This window comes from Aplysia californica, unplaced genomic scaffold (genome assembly GCF_000002075.1).
Source record: "Aplysia californica isolate F4 #8 unplaced genomic scaffold, AplCal3.0 scaffold00763, whole genome shotgun sequence".
Classification (NCBI taxonomy): Eukaryota; Metazoa; Mollusca; class Gastropoda; order Aplysiida; family Aplysiidae; genus Aplysia; species Aplysia californica.
In genome coordinates this window covers 201,970-210,902 of record NW_004798033.1, presented here as the reverse complement: position 1 = coordinate 210,902, position 8,933 = coordinate 201,970, and positions in this window count along the sequence as shown.

Sequence of the window (8,933 nt, the reverse complement as noted above, 5' to 3'; positions counted from 1 at the left end):
ATTTATTAAAAGGACGGGCAGACATTTTTTAAAATCTGTCAGTACGTATGTTTAAAAACTTTTCCTTTATTTATTTTTTCTTAAGAACTTGCATCTGTATAATTTGTAAATTTTTCAAAGCAGAAAAAGGGTAGCTATAAAATTGTTTACTACCGGTTTATAAAGACAGACATTTATAAAAATCTGTCAGTATATGTTTTATCATTTACCCTTTCCACCTAAATGCCAAATTAAAACTTTTAACTTTAAATCAGAAAAACCAATTGGTATTTTTCTAATTTTACTTCAATAATAAATAAACAAGTAGTGTTCCAAGACATATTTCCCAAACAGATACCTCCTGTAGATGCTCCTGTCTGTGGGTGCTCCTCCGGCTGGTCCTCCTGTCCCCGGCTGGTCCTGGTGATGAAGACGTGTCAATTAATAATATCCTCTTGATTCTATACAATTATTGTAACTGTTTCAGAAAATAAAAAGAGTCACTTTTTAATATTTTTTACTACTAGTTTAAAATACCAGAAAGACACTTATAAAAATCTGTCAGAAAATATGTTTTATTATTTTTCCTTTTCACATAAATGCAACCCCCCCCCCCCCCCAAACAAACTTTCACCTTGAAATTAAACAAATTTTTACTTTTTTTTCAAATATTACCTTAATAATTAATAAATCATTTTCCAAGACACATTTCCCAGACAAATACCTCCTGTAGATGCTCCTGTCTGTGGGTGCTCCTCCTGTCTGTGGGTGCTCCTCTGGCTGGTCCTGTCCGCGGCTGGTCCTGGTGATGAAGACGTGTCAATTCATACAATCGTCTTACATCTATGGGCTACAGTTTTGTATTTTTGATTCAGAAAATAAAAGCACTCGTTATAATATTATTTACTACCAGTTTAAAAGGACATAAGGACATTGATAAAAACCTGTCAGTAAATACATTTAATTATGTTCTCTTTTCACCTAAATGCAAATAAAAAACCCAACAAACTTTCACCACGAAATTAAAAAAACCCCACGAAATTTATTTTTCTAATTTTACTTTAACAATTAACAAATAATTTTCCAAGATATATTTCCTAAACAAATACCTCCTGTAGATGCCCCTGTCTGTGGGTGCTCCTCCAGCTGGTCCTGTCCGCGGCTGGTGCTGGTGATGAAGATGTGTCAATACAATCGTATTGCAACTATACAGTTTGTATTTTTGCTTGAGAAAATAAAAACAGTCGTTATATTTTCTACTATCGGGTTTAAAGGCCATAATAAGTTATAAAAACCTATCAGTATACCGGCATATGTTTTATTATATTACCTTTTCACATAAATATTTTTTTAAAACTTTCACTTTGAAATTGAAAAAAGCTCCACCAGCAATTTTTCTAATTTTACTTCAACAATTAATAAATAATGTTCCAAGACCTATTTCTCAGACAGATACCTCCTGTAGATGCTCCTGTCTGTGGGTGCTCCTCCGGCTGGTCCTCCTGTCCCCGGCTGGTCCTGGTGATGAAGACATGACATGTCTAATAATATCCTCTTGATTCTATACAATTATTGTAACTGTTTCAGAAAATAAAAGAGTCACTTTTTAATATTTTTTACTACTAGTTTAAATACCAGAAGGACATTTATAAAAATCTGTCAAAAAATACGTTTTATTATTTTTCCTTTACACATAAATGCAACTCCTCCCCCCCCCCCCCCAACCCCCAACAAACTTTCACCTTGAAATTTAAAAAAATTGAACTTTAAAAAAAATCAGGGGGGACATAAACCATGTTCTTATGAATAGTAGAATTGTAAATGTAAATCAGCTGATTCATCAATGTCATGCTCATAACGGTGCCTGGACTGTAAGAGGGAACTGCTGCTTTTTCCAAATCCATACTCGTAATTTCCTCTAGTTCTTTTGTATGTTTGTCAAACTCTTGTGACCCACTATTTCAGGGGTGCCTTGATAAAGCAGACTTTGTGCTGTTGAAGCTAGAGAGGTGGGCAGAGAAAGTCGGATTCCCTGTAAGGACTTCTCTGTTGACATCCACCCCTTGGCACTCATGACCTTATGCAGTTGCGAGAGCCATAAAACCTCTACTGAAACAAAACAAACAAGAAAGACATATTTCCCAGACAAATACCTCCTGTAGATGTCCTGTCTGCGGGTGCTCCTCTTGGTGGTCCAGGTGGTCCTTAAGGAACAATCCAGTATACACGCCACTCCAACATCCTCACACTCAAGACTCAAAATCAGCAGGAAGCTCTACCTACACCATTCTACCCCTGCCACCCTCCCCACCCCGTCCCCCCCAAAAAAGAAAAACCTGCACTGCCCCCTCAACTACCTCCCACCATGGCCATGGCAATACCTACAAAATCCTACTCTGAACCTAGCCTATCCACCTAGCTCCCTATCAACCTATCTGCCTATCTCTACAGCCCCCACTGCATCACTTTAAGCCTGAGTGTGAGATACGGAAATCGTGTTGTCTGTGGGTGGTCATCCGGCGGCTGGTCCTGGTGATGAAGACGTATCAATAAACACAATCTTCTTACATCTATACAGTTTGTACTTTTGTTTTAAGAAAATAAAAAGAGTAGCTACAATATTGTTTTTTTTTACCAATTTAAACGGACAAAAGGACATTTATAAAAATCTGTCAGAAAATACATTTCATCATTTTCCTTTTTTATCAACATGCAAAAAATAAAACTTACCTTTAAATCATAAAAATCAATAGGTACTTTCCTAATTTCCCTTTAATAGTGAATTAACAAATAGAGTTCCAAGACATATTTCCCAGAAAAATACCTCCTGTAGATGCTCCTGTCTGTGGGTGCTTCTCCGGCTGGTCCTCCTGTCCATGGCTGGTCCTGGTGATGAAGACGTGTCAATTAATACAATCGTCTTACATCTATACATACAGTTTGTATTCTTTTTGTGAAAAAATAAATTGTAGATAAAATATTTTTGCTACTGGTTTATAAAGCAAAGACATTTTTAAAAATTTGTCAAAAAAATATGTTTCATCTTTTTCCTTTTTCCCCCTAAACATAAAAAAAAAGTTTACCTTGTGCTTGTAATCAGAAAAACCAATAGGTATTTTTCTAATTTTACTTTAAGAGTAAATTACCAAATACAGTCGAACCTGCCCCGACGGCCACCTCTAAAAGACGGCCACTTTTCATTTCCCCCCTTGCGTTTTTTTCTATATATAATTTAACTGTGTAAAATGGGCACCGGTCCAACTCGGCCGCGGCCACCATATTTTAACACACAACCCCTATCACACCAAACAATAACACTTGTCTTAGACGACCACCTTAGTGACTCCATTACGTTTTGTCATAAATTGTGCTTTGGCCCCTGGCGTTGTGGGGGGGAGCCGTCATAATTAAATCACCTGTTGTTAATGTACCTCCAACTCCAACTGATCATGTTGCGTAGGCCCCTCTCATTATTGACCAATAGGTAACAACTGTTCATCTGCTGGTGGGGTAAGCGTGTGATCCTCGAAAACCCATAAGCCCCGCCCAAAACTCATACAAAAATCGTGAGATGACTGGTCACTGTTTACCCAGTCTGTAACAAAGTAACAATGGATGTCAACATGAACTTGTGACAGAAGCATCGCTTGTTCTCCTCGTGGTGGCGACCCATGTGTTTGTTTTACCATAGCACTTGGTCCTCCTTGTCTGACACTTTTCGTTTCATTGTCGCTCTCGCACAAAAGCAACAAAAGAAAAAAAAAGAGAAAGAAAACCCCCCAGCAAAGACAACAGCAGCAACAATAACAACAACAACAATGCAGCTACTTTCGAGAGACCTCAGAGAGGAATGGGTTGGTTTTTTTTCATCTTGATCAGTCCTGCCCAAGACACCAACTGTCTTATACGGCCACTTTTCTCCTCGACAATGGGTGGCCGTCTTACACAGGTTCGAGTATTACCAGATAATGTTCCAATACATTTTTCCCAGACAAATACCTCCTTTAGATGCTCCTGTCTGTGGGTGCTCCTCCGGCTAGTCCTGTCCGTGGCTGGTCCTGGTGACGAAGACATGTCAATTAATACAATAGTCTTGTGTCTCTACAGTTTCCGTTTTTGTTTCAGAAAAATAAAGAGTTGATATTATATTTTTACTACTGGTTTAAAACGACATTATTAGACATCTGTAAGTAAATACGTATATGCAATTAAAAGCCTTAGAGCTTGAAAATTGTTTAAAAATAAATACATTTATTTTTCTAACTTAACCTCAATGTTTGATTACATTATGCTATTTGGACTGGGACATCTGACTGCATTTCATAGAAAGACGAAACAAAAGGGTTCGGCCACCTGTTACGTATGTTACCTAGCCAGCCGGCCTTGAGAACCTATAACACCAAGCACTCAAGCTATAAAGGAAGAGGAAGGCCACACAAAGAGTGGATTGAAGTTGTCAAGGAAGCCCTGATAAATCATAGTATTCGAACTGAAAGAGCTGCGGAGCTAGCCTACCATAGAAAACTGCGTCTCCCCTCTATGCATAATGGCAACAGAGGATGAAAAAGTAAAAGTAAGTAATTGATCAATAATGTTCCAAGACATATTTCCCAGACAAATACCTCCTGTAGATGCCCCTGTCTGTGGGTGCTCCTCCGGCTAGTCCTGTCCGCGGCTGGTCCTGGTGATGAAGACGTGTCAATACAATCGTCTTACATCTATATAGTTTCCATTTTTCTTTCAGAAAATAAAGAGTTGATATATTTTTACTACTGGTTTAAAAGGACATTAATAAAAATCTGTCAGTAAATATGTTGGCCTCTTATTATTTTCTCTTTTCACCTAAATGTAAAAATAAAAACTTTTACCTTTAAATCAAAAGAACCGATAGATATTTTTCTTTTTTTTTGTAGAGGTTTTACGGTGCTCACAACTGAATAAGGTCATATGATCACCATGGGGTGGATGTCAACAGAGAAGTTTTTACAGGGAATCAGACTTACTCTGCTCACCTCTCTGGCTTCAACAGCACAAAGTCTCTTTCGACTTTCAAAGCACCCCGGAAATAGTGGGTCACAAGAATGTGACAAACATAAAAAAGGAGAGGAAAATGACGATAGTAAGGATTGGGAAAGTAAAAGAAGCAGTTCCCTGTTGTAGTTCAGACACAGTTATGAGCATGACATTGTTGAATCTGCCCTTTTACAATTCTACTGTACATAAGAACTGGAGTAGGGTCAGACTCGCTAAATCAGCGTCCGTGAGTAACGAAGTGCTCGCTCGCACTACCCGCAAACAAGCGGACGGGTAACGAGCCATCCGCTAGTGAAGAATAGTTCGCTACTCGCTACTCATCGGACAGAGACAACAGTTCATTTAGCCAGCGAGCGGACGGGTGGATGGAGAGACTCCATGCATTCAAGCAGGCAGGCAGACGGACGGGGAGCGACTCCTATTGCATACTATTTACACCCTGCCCCCCTCGTAAAACATTCACCCTCCTGCCCCACATTGTAGCTAGGTGTTCATGCTGGAAACTGCTCTCCCCTCCCCCCCCCTCCTCCCCCCCCATAAAAAGGCCTTTGGAAATTCTTTTTTGATTGACTGAGCCGGTTCCTTACTTCCCATCGACCCAATTCCTTTAACTTCCACCCCCGGTTAATTCGAACCTCCAGTTTGACCCCCCCCGGGGGAAAGTTTACCCACCCGGATTCGAACCCGGGACCTTTGAATGAGAGGCCAACACCTTAACCTCTAGGCCACGAGAGCCCCCTAACGAGAACTTAACTTCAATGTTTGATTACATTATGCTATTTGGACTGGGACATCTGACTGCATTTCATAGAAAGACGAAACAAAAGGGTTCGACCACCTGTTACGTATGTTACCTAGCCAGCCAGCCTTGAGAACCTATAACACCAAGCACTCAAGCTATAAAGGAAGAGGAAGGCCACACAAAGGGTGGATTGAAGTTGTCAAGGAAGCCCTGATAAATCATAGTATCCGAACTGAAAGAGCTGCGGAGCTAGCCTACCATAGAAAACTGCATCTCCCCTCTATGCATAATGGCAACAGAGGATGAAAAAGTAAAAGTAAGTAATTGATCAATAATGTTCCAAGACATATTTCCCAGACAAATACCTCCTGTAGATGTCCCTGTCTGTGGGTGCTCCTCCGGCTAGTCCTCCTGTCAGCGGCTGGTCCTGGTGATGAAGACATGTCAATTAATACAACCGTCTTACATCTATATAGTTTCCATTTTTCTTTCAGAAAATAAAGAGTTGTATTTTTGTTCCAGAATATACAAGAGGGGATATATTTTTACTACTGGTTTAACTATTTAACTATGTCTCGACAGTTGCAGCGTCCGGCAGTCAAGGTCCATAACTATGGCTGGACCGATGCAAAGTCATTGTATTATGGTAGGAGCCGAATATAAAAAAGTATGAGCTAACAAGCCTTTAGTTTGACCCGGAAGTCAAAGATAAATGAATTCTACATCTGCGTAATGCTTAATTGATGAGTTTGACTCGAAACAAGTGGTTTTATAAACGTAATCGGGTCGCATTTCCACAAACACGAGAGAATTACGCGGAAACGTGATTTCAAATTGCATGTTAAAAGGCCAGAAGAGACATTAATGAAAACAGGTCAGGAGAAATGTTTTATTAGTTTTCTTTTTCACCAAAATGCAAAAACAAATCTTTCACCTTGAAATAACAAAACCAATAGTTATTTTTCTAATTTTACTATAATTATTAATAAATAGTGTTCCAAGACATATTTCCCAGACAAATACCTCCTGTAGATGATCCTGTCTGTTGGTGCTACTCCGGCTGGTCCTACTGTCCCCGGCTGGTCCTGGTGATGAAGACGTGTCAATTAAAACAATTGTCTTACATCTATACATACAGTTCGTATTCTTTTCGTGAAAAAATAAACTGTCGCTAAAATATTTTTGCTACTGGTTTAAAAAGCATCAAAGACATTTTTAAAGATTTGTCCAAAAAATATGTTTCATCATTTGTCAATCAATACTATTGTCTTACGTCTATACAGTTTGCATTTTTGTTTCAAAATATAAAAAGAGTCGTTACAATATTGTTTACCACCAGTTTAAAAGGACAGAAGGTCATTAATAAAAACCTTTCAGTAAAAATACATTTTATCATTCTCTCTTTCCACCTAAATGCAACAATAAAACTTTTACCTTTAACTCGAAAAACTATAATAATGAACACCCGAGACATTTCCCAGACAAATACCTCCTGTAGATGTTCTGTCTGCGGATGCTCCTCTTGGTCGTCCAGGTGGTCCTTAAGGAACAATCCAATATACACGCCACTCCAACATCATCACACTCAAACTCAAAATCAGCAGGAAGCTCTACCCACACCATTCTACCCCTGCAACCCCCCCCTCCCCCCCCCCCAAAAAAAGAAAAACCTACACTGCCCCCTCAACTACCTCCCGCCATGGCCATGGCAATATCGACAAAATTCTACTCTGACTCTAACCTATCCACCTAGCTCCCTATCAACATATCTGCCTATCTCTACAGCCCCACTGCGTCACTTCAAGCCTGAGTGTGATATACAGAAATCGTAGAAGCAGACCACTGATACTTGTTGGACCAGAAAAGTGAACAAACCGTCTGATGTCACCAAACTTTGAACTGAAGGAAAGGGACAGAATTGCCTCGTCATCTTTTTAGTTCAGTGATCTCATAAAGTGAAGCAGCTTCTGTACAATATCTGAAACAGTACATCATACAAAGAATTTTTCTGGCGTTGAGTCCATGTTTTTACAGCCCTATCCGCACAATTTCTCACAAGCTTGAGAAATCAAAGTGCACAGTCAGCTGTTATAGTTGCCAGTTATTGTTCGCCGGTGTAACTGACAGAAATCCATTTCAGGGTAGCTGTGGCAGTATATACTCATCTGGCTGGTTGTCTAAGAGTGAGTGGAAGGTCCGTGCTGTCTGGGCAGGGTGTCAGCTTCTTGGGTGACTGTCAGCTGTTGGCTTCTCATGTGGGTTCTGGCTTTCTGTGAAAAATAAATTTGAAGTCAAATTAGTTATTAATTAAACTTTACAGTTTAAGCAAAGAAAAGCACATCCAAGGCAATAACAATTATCAAAATGTAGGGAAAAAATACGACAGACCTCTAGGTCACGAGAGCCCCCATATTGGTTTTTGATTGAGTATTATGTTCTATATCCCTATAGAGAAAATCTGTTCATGTATTTGCCACATAGATCTACAGATTTCCAAACAACTTTTCTTACTACTGATTAAAAGGATGGACAAACATTTACAAAAATCTGCAAAATTATGAGTTAAAAATGTTCAATTTTTTACAACTTTGATACTATGCATTTCTTGTAGATTAAATTTTTGCAAAACAAAGATCTTTCCTGGGTCAATAATATTAACAATGACGTCCTGTTGGAGCATTTAAAATATCAAATACTGGTATATAAACGTATCTTTGAATTCACCGCATTCTATCAAAATAAGCCAAACAATAGAAGAAACAAATTGTAGCATGTTATAAAGAAAGGACATTTTTATCCTAATAGGAGATGTTCTTCCCATGGTTGTGTATTTTTGACCAATTAAAACTTCCATTATTCCAATAGTATCAGTGTGATAATGCAACCTATTGAAGGAGAGGTTCCACCTTCAGGGACACGAAGCAACCAATATCATAAATTGTTCTCAGTTGAATTGATTTAACAAGCAAATTATATTCAGGTCTTAGGTTAATTTTAGACTCATTACTCGACATGACCAGGGGCATTTTTTTGAGAGACACCTAAATACAAACATGTAATTTGAAGTTGAACTCAAAACTCACCAATTATTGGTACTTTTTAATTTTTAAGTAGTAATTGAGTTAATGTCCTAATATGGAACGTCTTAATAGGGGGAGGGAGGGAGAGAGAGAGAGAG